The 17,066-nt window shown below is 43.1% G+C and overlaps 1 protein-coding gene across 2 annotated transcripts in view; it reads left to right on the top strand.

The window, feature by feature from the left end:
• The first annotated feature begins 296 nt into the window (after positions 1-296).
• MRTFA (myocardin related transcription factor A) overlaps positions 297-17,066 on the top strand; it is a 211,562-nt gene continuing 194,792 nt past the window's right edge. For both annotated transcript variants that reach the window (XM_027540708.1, XM_027540709.1), the window contains exon 1: positions 297-582. The gene's annotated coding sequence lies outside the window, so the exon portion shown is untranslated. The remainder of the gene's footprint in view (positions 583-17,066) is intronic.

The following is a 17,066-nucleotide window of genomic DNA, read 5'->3' on the forward strand; positions in this document are numbered from 1 at the left end:
GGATGACCAATGGGTTGCGGCCTCTTTAAGGCCCCAGCGCCCCGCCTCCGGCTCGTCTCCGACCTCCTCCCACCTCCGCGCCGCCACTCCACCAGTTCCAGACTTTCCTCGACAATGAGGTCATCTCCCCGCTGCCCATTGGCTGCGCTGGGCCGTCAGTCACAGGAAGTCCCGCCGCCACGCTCGCCTCCCTTGTATCCCTCCCGTGCCCTACCTCCTTTTAGTCCGTGGTTCCCGGCCTCCACGAGGCCTCAGATTGGTCAGCACTGCTGTCACTCCTTCAGCGGGCGTGGCGTGGTGGGGGGTGCGGGAGGCGGGTGTGGTAGGAGGACCCGCAGCTTCCGTGCCTGAGAGGAGCCGGCCAAGGCCGTGTCTGTGGTGTCCCCGCGGCGGTAGCGGTGAGCGCGACCGTCCCATCCTTCCCACCCTCTCAGCTCCGCTCGCTGCACGCCCTCCGCTCGCGCCGACTTATCCACAGCTCCGCGCGTCCCGGCTGGACGCTGAGCCTCGGGAGGAGACACGCGCGGTTGAGAGCCGGAGCGGGGACCGCCGCGGAGCCCTGCCCGGGAGGAGAGCCAGGCGGTGAGTGAGAGTCCGGGCAGGGGACCCCTCCCCCACCGCGGCCCCGCCCCGAGCATCCTTTCTCCGGGCGACCCCGCCACGCGCGCCCTCCGGGGCTCCGGCTGTGGGCCGGCCTCGCCCCTCGGCCCCTTCCCCAGCGTCGACCCGCTTCCCCAGGCTGGGGTCGTAGAGCCGAGACGGGCGGCGTGGGGGCGCGGGCGGTCGGTGCACCTGTGCGCGGCTGGGCCGTGCCGCGGGGGTGTGGAGGCACGGAGGTTCCCGCCCCCGCGGCGTCCCGGGCGTTTCGTGACTGCAGGGACCAGGTGTCTGTCGGGTGCTTTCTCCTGGATCTTGTGTAGACCCTTAGGATCCATGTGCAGTTCCCAGGATTCCCAAGCAAGGAAGTCTCACCTGGACTTGTTGATGCCTGTTTGGCTACCTGAATGCTGCCAGGTGTAAGGGATCTGGCAGATCTGAAACTTTCCCCTCCAACAAAATGTTTGTCATGACACTTCTAGTATATTCCCTAGCCTGGCGAGAATGCAGGAGCATTGATCCTCTGTAGTTGCTAGGGCTGAAGTTTTCCAGTCAGATTCTCAAACCTGCCATTTGCCAGCTGTGTAATCTTGGGCCTCAGTTTCCTCATCTGAAAATTGGGGGTAATAATAATATCCATCATGGAGTCGTTGTAGGAGTTAAAATGTTTGACACTGCGCTTGCCCACCTTAGTAAAGGCCCAAGCAGCGTTTGTTTTTGTGACATTGAGAACCACGATAGACCAGCATGTGTGTGTAAGCACCAGCCCAACTTGGCTTTGTCAGGGTTTCTCTGTTTTCTCTCTGTTATGCAGCATAACTAAAGGGCAGTTTGGTGGACAGTTAACTGCTTACCAGCCTATACTTGGCATGAAGTGTGCGTAGACAGGAATGTGAAATACGTCACTTAACTCTAGCAGTGAAATTACACCTAGTGTCCTGCATGTTTACATACTTTAAAATCCATAATATGTCTGAAATGTGCCGCCCGCCGCCCCCACCACCGAGTTGCCAGTTTTTGAGCTCTTTTCAGGGTCTTCCACCTGGAGCCAAGGTCTGAAGCAGAATCTCTATTTAAAATAAGAAGTTAAATTTCTGTGTCTTACTTTGGAAGATCCCCCCAGATTCCACATTTCACTTATGCAGTTTTACTGTTGAAAAGCAGCCACCTCCCAGGGATGAGGTGACAGCCAGCTGGCCCACAGCCCTATGACTGTAGGGTGGGGAACCTTTGGCTGAGAGTTACTAAGCTAAATTTTGCCTGGTGGTGTTCACATTTTTCACAGCGAATCAAAGGGCTTTATGATCCTCAGTTTCTTAATGAAGTGTTTTAGAAAGAAGCAAACCATTACTGCTTTTTTCAAAAGCACATGCATAGGAAAACCGGCTGTAGTATAGTTCCAGCATTTGCTTCAGTTCTTTGCCAGTAACTCTTAAGAAGAGCTCCTGTTTAAAAAGGCTTCCAAAAGCCACATCCATTAGGATACCATTTTTTATTTAGAATGAAATCATGTGAGAGTATTCTGTATTGCATAAGCCAAAAGTATTTAATGCAGACTTTCTGAGTCCTTAGTGCTATGTCGAGTGTTACGAGGAAGGGATCAGAAGCACAGAGGAGCATCTCGGCCCATAAAGGGCAAAAACACAAAGTTTGGTCACCCAGGAGTGACCCGGGTACTGCCCAAGTAGTGACTTCACTCATTCATTCAGTTTTTGTTTCATGCCTGTAACGTGCCAGGTGTTTTTCTAAAAGCTGAGGCTATGAAATGAGTGAGGTGTATGTTCCCTCCTCATGAGGAACTCACGGTCTAGTGGGAGAGACGGAAAGTGACAGGGAACTGTAACACACTGACAGAAACGCCAGGTACAAACCCAGAACTGTGTGGGAGAGTCGAGGGGACGTTTCCTTTGGACTTCAGGGAGAGGATGGCCTTTGAGCTGAATCTTTTATTCATTAGATAAAGGAGAGGAAGATCATTCCAAAGAGGAATAACTAAACTTAAAAACTGACAGCTGTTCGGACCGTAAGTACAAGCCCTAAGTAAGGGGTAAGAAAACTGACGTTCTGCGACGCTCACTCCGTAACAGGCATCAAGCTAGGCTTTTAATGCATTGCTTAATCCTCACAGTGATTCTGTGAGGTAGATTTTACTTCCACTTCAGGATATGGAAACTGAGGCTCAGGGTGTTAAAGAATTTGTCTAAGGTTACACAGTGGGGGACAGAGCCAGGACTGGAATTCCTAATTTAAAAGTGTAGTGAGCTTTTTTTTTCTTTTAACACTCTGTTTTGTTGTAGAAGTACTAAATAATACAATATACTTCAGTTAAAAATTGCTTTCTGTGAAACAAATTCATATTTGATTGAGTTGCTTGGACTTGTATAATGAATATAGGCTATTAAAAAAATCAAATGGTATTTATTTTACACTTATAAATGTGATATTTGCTAAAAATCGTGGCCCATGAAAACATTCAGTAAAAACAGAGAATAGAGACAGATTTAAGTGGGGGCACTTTAGGAAGTAAATAGGTATGGACTTTTCTTGAGGCTGCAGCTTCAATATTTATTTAAATATAAAAGAAAAACATATGCAGACATACAGCCAATTAAATAGACATGATGAAAGGGGTGAAATAATTTTTGAATACTTAAATTTTACAAAGGAGAAACTAGAATTTTGAAGTCCTGTTAACAAAGATTGTTGTATTATATTCAGAGAGACCACTGTGGCAAGGGCATACACTGGACTGTAAGCTCCATAAGGGCAAGGATGTTTCTTTGTTTTGTTGTCAGCTTCAAGGGCGGTTCTGGGACACAGCAGATGCTCAGAAGTCTATTTCAGAAGGCCTTTGAGACAGAAAAGGGAGGACATTGATAGAGTACAGATGAAGTACTTTAGGCATAGGGAATAGTTTGTTAATGGATATGTTTTGGAAGAAAAGGAACAGTGGACAAAGGGGAATAGTCTGCTGGCACAGTTCAACAAATATGGGCACTGTTTATTTCTAAGGCTTCAGGGAGCTTTGAGAATTAAGAAAACAGTCTATGCTCTTAAGGAGCTTCCAGTGTTAGAGAGTAAGTGTCTGGTATTAGCTGTCTACTGCTGTCAATTGCCGTGTAACAGTTATCCCCAAAGATAGGGCGTAAGATGGCAATAAACATTTATTACCTCTCACAGGTTCTGTGAGTTAGGAGTTCAGGAGCAGATGGGCTGAGTGGTTTCATGCTCAGGGGATCGCCAGAGATTGCAGTAATATGTCAGCTGGGTTGCAGTCCTCCAAAGGCTTGACTGAGGCTGGCAGATCCTCTGTCAGGGAAGCTAATCTATATGGCTGGCAAGTTGATGCCAGCTATGGGGGGAGGTCTCCGTTTCTCTCCACGTTGGCCCCTCCACAGAGCTACTTCTGCCTCCCCCCACCCCCCTCCCCCGGCACGGCCACTGGCTTCCCCCTGAGCGAGTAATCCAGTAGACCACACCGCATCGTCTTTTATGACTTAGCTTCAGAAGTCACATAGCATCCTTTCTCCAGCATTCTGTAGGCCACTCATTGCAGGAAGCGACTACACAGAGATGTAAATACCAGGAGGTGAGGGGTCAGCTTGGAGGCTGCCTGCCATAGTGGGAAGCATAGCAAAAGCTAGGTGTTGGAAGAAAGCACAGGGTGCTGGGGTGGGGGAGGGAAAGAGGGGAGGGGAGGGAGGACACAGGAGGGAGAGATTGCCTTTGGGATGATGAGGGCATTGGGAAAGTTTTCATTGTTTGAATAGATAGTTGCAAATATTTATTGTGCGCTTACTGTGTGCCTTCCACATGGTAGGCTCAGTTATGGAGGTGGACACTGAATTGGGGCCACCTGAATGTTTTTAAGTAGCCTAGACCAGCATCGACACTAAGGACAAATATTTGATCTTTATGTATAAGGTGAAGGTGGAGTCATTTTTCTGATGTTGAAGAAAACAGTCACTTATCAGAGAGATAGACAAGCAGTTACAGAGTGTGAGTAGTTAAGAGGATAAATACTAGAGCCAGACCTTCCGGGTTCGAGTCCTGGATCCACCACTTGCCAGCTCTGTGTGTGGTACTGTGATACTTCTGCTACTTTATCTTCTCAGTGACTCACTAACTGTAAAACGGTGGTGATAATGATGCCTGCTTTATATTTTGCTCTGAGAATCGAAAAACTTAAATATGCCAAGTCCTTGGAACACCTTTACATGCATCATCATCATCATGATTATTTTTCGGCAGTAACACAGAACTGACATGACTGAATGAGGTTGGAGGCAGAGATGAATGAATATAAAATGATGTATTCAGAAGGAGGCATTTAGATGTCAATCATTGCTGCTTCAGCATCACTTTTTCCAGTTCAGATACCTACATCTTGATAGATTTTATTTCGCCACTTAGAGTGAAAGCAGTGATTTTACTAGTTGAACTCCACAGTTAAACAGGACCTCAGGAGGTACACAATTTGCCCACTAACACATTGTTGACCGGGATATTTTTGCAGAAACTAACGCCTGTGGTATTAATGTGTCTCTGGTCAATAATGTGTTAAGGGTATCTCATACCCTCCTGTTGTCCCTCTAAATTCCTGGGCCCTTTGTCTGCAGAATGGGTTTAGTCAGAAGCACTTCTTACAGTTTCACAGGCTTCAAGAGAGCTTAGAGGTGGATCTAGGCCCCAAAGTAAAAATACCTAGAATGAGAACTTTTGTGAGTCACACAAAACTGAGTCACAGAAGAATCTGCAAAATTCTTAAAGTTATTAACTTACCACTTTTGTGAAGAGGAAAGATAAGTGAACTCCGTGTTGCTAAAGGTGTTGAAGTAGGAATTGGTTGACCTGCCAGGGTGCCTTAGTTAGTTGCTAGTGTTCACCGCTCAGTTGTGTATTACCCTTTGCAAGTCCATGGACTAGAGCCTGTCAGGCTCCTCTGTCCGTGAAATTCTCCAGGCAAGAATACTGGAGTGGGTTGCCATGCTCTCTCCCCAGGGAACTTCCCTGACCCAGAGATCCAACCTGGGTCTCCTGCACTGCCGGCAGATTCTTTATCATCTGAGCCACCAGGGTGCCTTGGGTGGAGCTAATTGCTTAAGTTGCCTTCAGTTCTGCGGTTCAGTGACTCAAGTCCAACTCACATTGTTTAGTTGAAGGGCGGCTCTGAGAAATTAAATGATGTGAAGTTCCACCACCGTCTAGTGGCTGCGCTGGAGCAGTTCCTCACCCTTTGTTTAAGACAGGCTCACACAGTAGCAACAAAAGGCCTACAGAATCCTAGGAAGACAGAGGTGTGAAAAAAATGTTTTTTCGTTTCTTCAGATACTGTATTTTTCCTTTTGTGGTATATTTGATTCATTTGCTTCTTCACTTACTCTTGTTAATAAGCATTAAGAAATCATTCTCTGTATAAATGAGTACAAGTAATCAGTAATTTGGGTTGCTCATTTTAAAATCTGGAGTGTATCCTCTGTTTGTTACTGAATTTGAAAACAAGTGGGCTATTTTCAGGTTTTTGACCTCTGAAATTGTGAGAATTAAAGGTCAGTTTGGTTTTCTGAAAAATCTTTGTTTTGGTATCAAAATTAAAAGTGAAAGTGAAGTCACTCAGTCATGTCCGACCTTTTGCGATCCCATGGACTGTAGCCTACCAGGCTCCTCTGTCCATGGGATTTTCCAGGGAATAGTACTGGAGTGGATTGCCATTTCCTTCTCCGGGGGATCTTCCCAACCCAGGGATCTCCCGCATCGAACCCGGGTCTCCCGCATTGTAGACAGACGCTTTACTGTCTGAGCCACCAAGGAAGTCAAATTAAAAGTGTCCCGGGTATAATTTGAAAAAAAAAAAAAATTCTAAACTTCCTATCCAGAGAGAGTAAAATAATTAGTGAGGTAACATGTCAAGTGTAAGGGTAGGAGCAGAGCTGGATACTAACAGTTATGTTGTGTAACCCTAGACTCATCACCTAACCGTCTGTGACTCGCTTTCCTCATCTGTAACATGGAGTTAATAATTCTTAAAACATGAGGTGGTTATGAGTATGGAGAAATGTAAAGGCGAGTAACAGTGACGTGTGCTTTATTAGTCATCGTGTTGCCTCATTAATCCTCCCACCAGCTCTGTGAAGTAAGTAACAGCACCATTTTGCAGATGACGGTACAGAAGCTTGGAGAGATGAACTAAGTTACCGCAGTTGAGACTGGAACTCAGGTCTGGCTGTGAGTTAGAGACGGCGGCTCCCCACCGTTGTATGCTTTTGTTCAGTCCCAAGTCCTGCGCCTCCAGTAAATGTTTGTTCCTTTTCACTTTCTTTTGCAGGGTTAGTGAAAATGTCTATACAGTGAGAATTTTTTATGGTAGTAATCACAGTGTTACAGCTCTCAAAATATTCTTTGGAATATTCCTTGTATGCATGCAGTATCTTACTGCCATTCCTGAAGTGGAAAGCTATAATAGTGACTTCACTGCAGTTGCACAGTAGATACTTACTAAATAAGGGCATACCAGAATATCCAAATAAAAATTTTTTGGTCAATGTTTCAGTATCTTTGTAACTGTAAATGGTGTAAGTTATGCCAGAGTCTCTTAATCGTGGTTAATTTGTACATATTTTCACTACCACAGAATTGACAGGAATGTGGAAATTTGCCCTCTCATACTTTAGGACATGCCATATTGCATGTTGGTATTAGAATGGTGTTATCGTAGTTGGCTTTATCGTTGATTTTATATTTTATTAAATGATGGATATCTTTAAAGTCTTTTAAAATTTGCCACATATATGTTGTCTTGGCTTTTTTTTTTTTTTTTTTTTAGGTAGAGATGGGGAAAGAATTGAGAAATGGAGAGTTTGGGCTATTTTCTTACTTATTCTTGATACATGTTATAATCACTTTCAATGAACAATCACTTGAACTAAAGCTTCCATTCAGGGACCATTACATTCTTTAATTCTTACATACCAGCTTAATGCCCTGAGGTCATGCAGTGAAGGCAAAGATGTCGTGGTGTTTTAAATTATATTTTATGGATTCAGCGAATCATTTCACATCATCTTGTTGATATTTCCTTTCTCTTCAGATTTTTTTTCCCTGGGCTGGAGGTGTGTGGGGTGTGTCGTACTGGAATAGGAATAATAGGGAGCCAAGAATATAATGAGATCATAGGCTAGTAATTTGAAATTAAATAAATTTAAAAATATTTCCTTTACTTAGTAGAAGTTTGTAGGATGGTGTGGTTCATACGTGTGATATCTGTCATGAATCTTTGTATGCATTGAATCAGTTATTTATTTAATCATGTTCCTGACTCAGTCACTCTGGAGCGTAGTTGACCTCCCCCTCGCCCCTCTTTTGGCTTCACCTGAAAGCTGATTCTGAAGGTGAACCTAGCAGAAACAGTCTGTGTGAAAACTGGGTATCACTTGTAGAATTTGGACAAGCTATTCATGAGGTTTTATTTTCAACGAGTTTAATAACCTGTTGGGTGCCTAAATAAAACTGAGTTAATTATAGTGTAACCTTTTGTTCTATTTGGAGAGTGTTAAGGGATTTTTGAATACCCTCCAAAATTCACCTTCATCAAGTGAGCTTAGAAAGCTCTTTCTAGAGCAGGAATTCTCAAAACTTTATTTGCATGACGGTTCCTCCTCCTTCTGGCCACTCTTTTTTTTTTTTTTTTTTTAAAGCCTAGTAGATTTTCCCTCCTGTTTGGAGATAGTAGTGATGAATTTTAGAGTTGAATGCACCTGTTTTCAGCTGTGGCTCTACTGCTCATTGGCTTTGTGATATTGGGCAAGGGAATTAATCTTTGTCAATCTCTTGTTTCTTCGTAGGATAGATGTAAGGGGTAAATAAAGTTACGTGTAAAGCATTTAGCACATAATAGGCATTTAATTTGGAGAAGGAAATGGCAACCCACTCCAGTGTTCTTGCCTGGAGGATTGGTGGGCTGCCATCTCTGGGGTCACACAGAGTCGGACACGACTGAAGCGACTTAGCAGCAGCAGCAGGCATTTAATTCTTGTTAAGTTTCATAGCACCCGAAATTTTTCTTTTGTAGCACAAGTCCCAGTTGCAGCTAAATCGTTATGTAGTTATTTTATGTTTTTCTTCTAGTAAACTTCACGAGGCTGTCTCTTCATGACTCTATTCCTGGCATGCAGCGTAGTGATTGGCAGGGCATATGATAAATGCTCAGTAAATGCTTGTTGAACGAATGAAAGTAAAGTGGTAATGTTTCTTCTGGTTGATCAGGTCAGAGCTTTGGAGTCATTTTCTCTTTCTTTCCCACTTCACATTCACTCCATTGACAAATCCTCTTAGCTTCTTCCATATGCATGATCTGATCACTTCTTACCACCTCCCTTGTCTAAGCCATCTCTATTACTTTCCTGTGGCTGCTATAACAAATTACCAGAAACTTGGTGTCTTAAAAAGACAGTGCATATTTATTCTCTCACAGCTCTGAAGGTCAGATGTCTAAAACCAGTTTCACTGGGCTGAAATCAAGGTGTCAGCCGCAGAGCTGCAGTCCTTCTAGAAGTCTTAGGGGAGTCTGTTCCTCACCTCTTCCAGCTTCTGGTGACTGCTGGCATTCCTTGGCTTGAGGTGGTGTCTCTTCAGTCTTCAGGGCCAGCATTTTCAAATGTCTCTCTGCACGTCTTCTCCTCTGTTTGTCCCATCTCTCCCTGCCTGTTTTATAAAGAAATTGCATTTAAGGCTCACCCAGATAATCCAGAATAATTGCTCCATCTCAAGATCCTTAGCTTAATCACGGCTGCAAAGATCACCCTTCTTTTCTAACATATGAGTTCCAGTGTTAGGATATGAAGGATGTGGATATCTCTTATGGTACCATTTTCAGTCTACTGCATTCTGCCCTTTGAACCTCAAAGATTCATATTTGTCCCACAAGCAAAATACATTCATCCCATTCTGACATTCCAGAGTCTCAACCCATTGCAGCATCAAGTCCAGAATCTCATCTAAATATCATCAGCTCAAAAGTCCAAAATCTCATCATCTAAATCAGGTAGAGGTGAGACTCTGGGTGTGATCCATCTTGGGGAAAAATTTCTATCTCTGGGCCTGGAAAACTAGAAAACGAGTTATGTGTTCCCAAAATACAGTGGTGGGACATGCAAAATATGACCATCATGGACGTTCCCAAATCCACAAAGGAGGAGATACAAGGAATAAGTGTGTCACTGGTCCCAGGCAGTTTCAGAATTCAGCAGGGAGAATTTCTCAGGTTGCAGTGCCTGGAAGTAATCTTCTGTGGCCAGGGACCCTGCCCTCTGGGCCTGTGGCTCTGGCATCTGGGCCCAAGTCTCAGTTCTTAGAGTTATCCTTACTTTTTCTTGAAGGGTAAGTAGTGCATGTTTTCAACTGAGTGGTTTTATTAGTAGTTAAATTGCCTGTAGAATTTTGGTAGTCCGACAGTCTTTCTTTTACTTTATTCTCTTTCTGCCCCTTTCAGGCCAAGCTGGCAGTGTTTCTGCTGATAAAACATTCTCAGAAACCTTTTGAGTCTCCTGTGTGTATCTCAGGGATTCTTGTCATTAGACAAGAAGGTCCTCCAATCTCATATTGCTTCCTAGCTTCTGCTTAGGTGGTTGGGTGAGGGGTCCCTGAGTCACATGTGTAATCTTTCAGCACTAATGAAAGGTTGCCCAGACACACTCTTGGCTTTTTCTCCATAGCAGTGCTTTGTTAATAGGGTATCTCCTAATTTTAGCGTTTTTGTGATCTAGACAAGCTGAGAATTTCCCAAATCATCATGTCCTGGTTTCTTTTAACATTTCGCCCATCTGTTTATCTTTCCTCTTGCATTTTGCCATAAGCAACAAGGAAAAACCAGGTCACATCTTCAACTTGTTGCTTGAAAATCTCTTTAGCTAAATACTGAAGTTCATTGCTTATCCTTGCTAAATATCCAACTTTTCCTTTTCACACAACTTCTGGACAGAGTTCACATAAGTTTTTTTTTGTTTTTTTTTTTAGCCACTATCTAAAAAGGATTATTTTTCCTTCGGTTCTTAATAATGTTCCTCATTTTCTTCTGAGCTCTCACCAGAAGCACCTTTAATGTTTGTTTTTTACCAGCTTTCTGTTTATGATGACATATGTATTCTAATAAATGAGACAGACTTTATTTGTTGTGCTTCTCACTTCCTCCTGAGCTCTTACCAGGAATGTTTTCAACATCCATATTTCTACGAACAGTCTGTTTAAGGCAATCTAGGCTCTAATGGAGAAGGCAGTGGCAACCCACTCCAGTACTCTTGCTTGGAAACTCCCATGGACGGAGGAGCCTGGAAGGCTGCAGTTCATGGGGTTGCGAAGAGTTGGACATGACTGAGCGACTTCACTTTGACTTTTCACTTTCATGCTTTGGAGAAGAAAATAGCAACCCACTCCAGTGTTCTTGCCTGGAGAATCCCAGGAACGGAGGAGCTTGGTGGCCTGCCGTCTTTGGGGTCGCACAGAGTTGGACATGACTGAAGTGACTTAGCAGCAGCAGCAGCAGGTCTTTAAATTAGCTTCTCAGAATCTTTCCAGCTTCCATGCGGTATTCAGTTTCAAAGTCCCATTCCATATTTTAAAGAATTTGTTATAGCAGCACCCTACTTCAAGATACCAAAATCTGTATCAGTCAATGTTCAACCAGAGAAACAGAACCAGTAGGAGATTAGGGGGTTTTTTGTAAAGATTTATTGAGAAACCTGCATTAGAACTGGACATGGAACAACAGACTGGTTCCAAATAGGAAAACCAGTACGTCAAGGCTGTATATTGTCACCCTGCTTATTTAACTTATATGCAGAGTTACATCATGAGAGACGCTGGGCTGGAAGAAGCACAAGCTGGAATCAAGATTGCCGGGAGAAATATCAATAACCTCAGATATGCAGATGACACCACCCTTATGGCAGAAAGTGAAGAGGAACTAAAAAGCTTCTTGATGAAAGTGAAAGAGGAGGGTGAGAAAGTTGGCTTAAAGCTCAACATTCAGGACACGAAGATCATGGCATCTGGTCCCATCACTTCATGGCAAATAGATTGGGAAACAGTGTCAGACTTTATTTTTTTGGGCTCCAAAATCACTGCAGATGGTGATTGTAGCCATGAAATTAAAAGACGCTTACTCCTTGGAAGGCAAGTTATGACCAACTTAGATAGCATATTGAAAAGCAGAGACATTACTTTGTCAACAAAGGTCCATCTAGTCAAGGCTATGGTTTTTCCAGTGGTTATGTATGGATGTGAAAGTTGGACTATGGAGAAAGCTGAGCACTGAAGAATTCATGCTTTTGAACTGTGGTGTTGGAGAAGACTCTTGAGAGTTCCCTTGGACTGCAAGGAGATCCAACCAGTCCATCCTAAAGGAGATCAGCCCTGGGTGTTCATTGGAAGGACTGATCCTAAAGCTGAAGCTCCAATACTTTGGCCACCTCATGCGAAGGGTTGACTCATTGGAAAAGACTCTGATGCTGGGAGGGATTGGGGGCAGGAGGAGAAGGGGATGACAGAGGATGAGATGGCTGGATGGCATCACCAACTCGATGGACATGAGTCTGAGTGAACTCCGGGAGTTGGTGATGGACAGGGAGGCCCGGTGTGCTGCAGTTCACGGGGTCGCAAAGAGTCGGACACGACAGAGCGACTGGACTGAACTGATTCCTTACATAGTTGTGGTGGCTGGCTAGGCAACTGGAACTTCATAGACTAGACTGTCAAGAAGGACAGATTGGAACTCTCAGCAGAAACTAAAGTTGGTATTGAACGCGAAATTTCTCCTTCTGAGAAACCTACTCTTAAGGCCTTTTATCTGATGGATTCAGGCCCACCTGGATCACCTAGAATAATCTCCTTTCCTTGAAGCCACCTGATTATGAATGTTAATCACATTTGCAAAATACCTTCAAAAGCAACACTTAGGTTGGTGTTTGAATAACTGGGGACCTTAGCCTAACCAAGTAGACAGAACTCTGCGTGTATGTACGCTTAGTTGTGTCTGACTCTTTGCGACCCTATGGACTGTAGCCTGGTAGGCTCCTCTGTCCATGGGATTTTCCAGGCAATAATACTGGAATGGATTGCCATTTCCTTCTCCAGGGGATCTTCCCTGCCCAAGGATCGAAACTGCATCTCCTTCATGTCCTGCATTGGCAGGCAGATTCTTTACCACTGAGTCACCTGGGACGTTCAGACACAGCTGACCATCACTGTCTTATTGTTATCTCTTGCCTAGATTATTGCAGTAGCTTCCTTTGAACTTGACTCGCTGCTTCTGCCCTTGACTTCTTATGCTGTGCTGTCCACATACGTCCTAGGTTTTATGATTTGCTCTCCAGAGACAGTTTCATGATCGCCCCCGCCCTATGCTCACTGTACAGCAACCCCCCTGGATTCCTCGATGTTACTGGGTTGTGCCGGGTCTTTGTGTTGGCTGTTTCCTCTGCCTGAAATCCCGATCCCTGGATCTTCACATGGTTTACTTCCTTACTCTTTTCAGATCTTTGCTCAGATGTCACATTTTTAGACCATCATGTATAAAAAAGCCACTTTACTCCCAAATCCCAGGCTTTCCCGATTTTCCTTACCCTGCCTCACTTTCTCCACAGAACTATTCAACCCGTGGCGTCTGTCTGTATGTTGTCTGTCTCCTGCCACTAGACGATAGTCTCTACAAGGGGCAGCTACCTTGTTTTGTTTATTGTTGTTTCCTAAGTACCATTAGTACTTGGCATATAGTAGGTGCTTCATTGGAGAAGGCAATGGCACCCCACTCCAGTACTCTTGCCTGGGGAATCCCATGGATGGAGGAGCCTGGTCGGCTGCAGTCCATGGGGTCGCTAAGAGTCGGACACGAGTGAGTGACTTCACTTTCACTTTTCCCTTTCCTGCATTGGAGAAGGAAATGGCAACCCACTCCAGTACTCTTGCCTGGAGAATCCCAGGGACGGGGGAGCCTGGTGGGCTGCCGTCTATGGGGTCGCACAGAGTCGGACGCGGCTGAAGGGACTTAGCAGCAGCAGCAGGTGCTTCATAAATATTTTTTGAATGAAAAAGTGAAGGAATGGATATTTTCATTTATATTTTCCCTCTCATGTGGTATTGAACATAGTTGATCACTTTCTTTCTTGACCCATTTTCTGTTCTTGCTATGACATTATTCGGGCTTCGCTGGGGCTCAGCAGTGAAGAACCCGCCTGCCAGTGCCAGAGACCCTGGTTCCATCCCTCGGTGGTTAAGATCCCCTGGAGAAGGAAATGGCAACGCACTCCAGTACTCTTGCCTGGGAAAGCCCATGGACAGAGGAGCCTGGGGGGCCACTAGTTCTTCACCTAGTACCTTGTCCCTTCTTTCTACCTCTCCTGCAGTAGTTTCTCAGCCTCTTGCTAGCTCTTCTTCACCCTGACCCAAGTGTGGGATTTTCTCAGGACTCTGGCTCAAACCCTCAAACCTCTTACTCTCTCTATAAGAGATCTTATCTAGTTCCATAGCTTTAAACACCAACTATATGCTGATGATTCCCAAATGTGTCTATCTTTTTTAATACAAATCACTTTGCCACTTCTACTTGGATGTCTCACAGACATCTCAAATTTACATTTCAAACTAAACTTTTAACCTTCCTTGCCTCTTGTCAGAGTTGTTCCTAGTCCAGTGTTCTCCTCCATTTCTGTGAATGGTGCTTCTGTCTACATAAGTTACATAAGCCAGAATTCAGAGGGTCATCTCTGACATATTCTTGTATCCTTTCATCCATTCCATCATCAATTTCTATTAATAATCACTCTATAAATATTATCTCATTTGTCAACTTCTCATTTCTTCTACTGAAGCCACTCTAGTCCAAGCCATGCCCTTTCCAGGACCACTTCAATAAATTCTTGGCTAATTTTCCTGCTTATATCCTTCCCTCTAACCATAATCATTTCTCCACACCGAACCCCAAGTTCCAAATGCAGGTCTAATCATATCACCAGTCCTTGTTCCCTAGGCTTTCTCTGTCTATAGGTTCCAAGCAGATAACTTATATGAATGGAATTGGATAGGTCAGAGGTTTTATACGGAATGGTAGGAACTACTGCAGTTGGAGAGAAGAACGTGCCCTGTCTAGAGAGGGCAGCCAGTACTCAGTGTTGATTTATTGTTGGCATTTGGGAAATATAGATCCAGAGTTGCTGATCTGATTTTTTTTCCCAGGGGAGCCAGAAGTCTGGGTTTTTTTTAATTGTGAATTTTCTCTATATTAAAACGTTGACAACCAGTTTGAATTGAAAAATTTTCTATACTTAGGAATACATTTAATGAAAAATGTAAAAAAACTTTTACATTGAAAATCACAAAACATGGCTGAGAAAAAGAAGACCCAAATAAGTGGAGATGCACCATGTTAATGGTTTGAAAGACCCAGTGCTGTTGAACAGTCCAGTAGTCCCAAATAATCTATTAAGATGCAGTGTGTTTACAGACTCAGTTCCTGAAGGCTTCTATTTTTGGGGGGGGTGTGTGGAAATTGACATGCTGAATCTAGAATATGTGAACCTGTGAAGAACTTATGATAGCCAAACTATTTAGACGTGGGAGAATAAACTTAGATGACTTAAATTACCTGATTTTAGGACTTACTGTATAACTAGACTAATCAAGACGCTGTGGTATTGGTATTAAAAACCATGTTGATCATTGACCACAATAGAGTCTTGAAAGGGACATATGTGATCAGTTGATTTTTCAGCAAACGCCAAAAGATAATTCAGCGGGGGAAGGATAGTCTTGTCAAAAAATGTTGCTAGAACAGTTGGATGGATATTTGTATGTAAAGAAATGTCTTAATCCTTATCTGACACTATGTAGAAGAATTAATTTGAAGTGACTCATAAACCTAAATATACAAACTGAAGCCATAAAATGTATAGGCAAAATTAAAAGAGAAAATCTTTGTGGCCTTGAAATAGGCAAAGATTGTTTTAGGACCCAGAAAGCTCTAACCAACCATAGAAGAAAAAAATTGGTAAGTCAGACCTTTATAAAAAGTAAAACTTTCTGTTCTGTAAAATACATTGTAAGAAAATGAAAAGGTAAATCACAGACTGGAAGGAAATATTACACACACACATATGCTGCATATGTACACACACACCTATGACTTGAATCCAGAATATATAAAACATTTTAAAATTCAGTAATGTAACAAATGGCCCTGTTAAAAATGAGCAGAAGTTTGAAGAGACCCTTTACAGAAGAAAATATATTTGAATGTCTGAAAGCATATGAATAGGTGCCCAACATCATTAGTTACCAGGGAAATAAAAATTAAAAACACAGTGAGATAACACTTCATACCCACAAGGGTAGCTAAAATTAAAAAAAAAAAAAAAAAAAAATCCAAGTATTGGTGAGGATTTGAAAAGCTAGAATTAATCTATGTTGCTGGTGGGAGCGTGAAATGGTACAACCACTTTGGAAAACAACTGGTCAGTTTCTCCTAAAGTTAAACATGTACTTACCATGCAACCCAGCCATCCTGCACTTTGGTGTTTATTAAAGAGAAATGAAACCATATTCACAGAAAGACACATTAATTTTCATAGTACCTAATAGCCGAAAAACTGGAAACAGTCCAAATAACCATCATCAGAAGGTCAATAGATAAACCAATAGATAAAACAGTGGATTATCAGTTTATGCAACAATGTGAATGAATCTCAAAAACATGTTGAGTGAAAGTAAGAAATGAAAGAGAACTTACTGTATGGTTTCATTTATATTGAAGTTTTAGAATAAGTGAAACTAATTTATAGTAACGAAAATTAGGTCAGTGGTTGGCCTGGTGATGAGTGTGGAGACTGACTGCAAAATGACATGAGGGATGATGGGAATGTTTTTTCTTGCTTAGGCATGGTGACAGCACAATGGTCTACATTTGTCAAAACTCATTGAACTTCTTGGAAATGTACACTTCAAATGTGTGCATTTTATTGTGAGTAAATTATGCCTCAGAGTTTATTTAAAAAATACTGTACAGGTCAACACTCTGGACTAGACAAAAGTTGTTTGCCTGCCAAATTTGGTTGAGGTCAGCCAGTTTCTAACAGCTGATCTCTACCCCCACCCACACATGCACTGCAGGAGTGCCTGGCCTATAATAGGCCTTCAAATTTCTGTTTAAGGAGTTGCAGCTCCATTGTAAGAAAATATCCCATCCTTCAGCCTCCTGCAATTTTCTGACTCCAGTCATTATGAAGTTAAGTGGCCTCTCCTGGCCAAAGTACCTTGAGGACAGATCATATATATATGTATATGTGTGTATATATATATACACACACACATATGAAAATTATGTTTGGCATAAAAGCAGAGACTGGATAAGCTCTTCTTGCTTAGAATCTGTTTCAGCTTCTATTTCTTTGTCTTGAGCATTTACACTCTGCCTGCAGTGCAGAAGA

Source organism: Bos indicus x Bos taurus, chromosome 5 (genome assembly GCF_003369695.1).
Source record: "Bos indicus x Bos taurus breed Angus x Brahman F1 hybrid chromosome 5, Bos_hybrid_MaternalHap_v2.0, whole genome shotgun sequence".
NCBI lineage: Eukaryota > Metazoa > Chordata > Mammalia > Artiodactyla > Bovidae > Bos > Bos indicus x Bos taurus.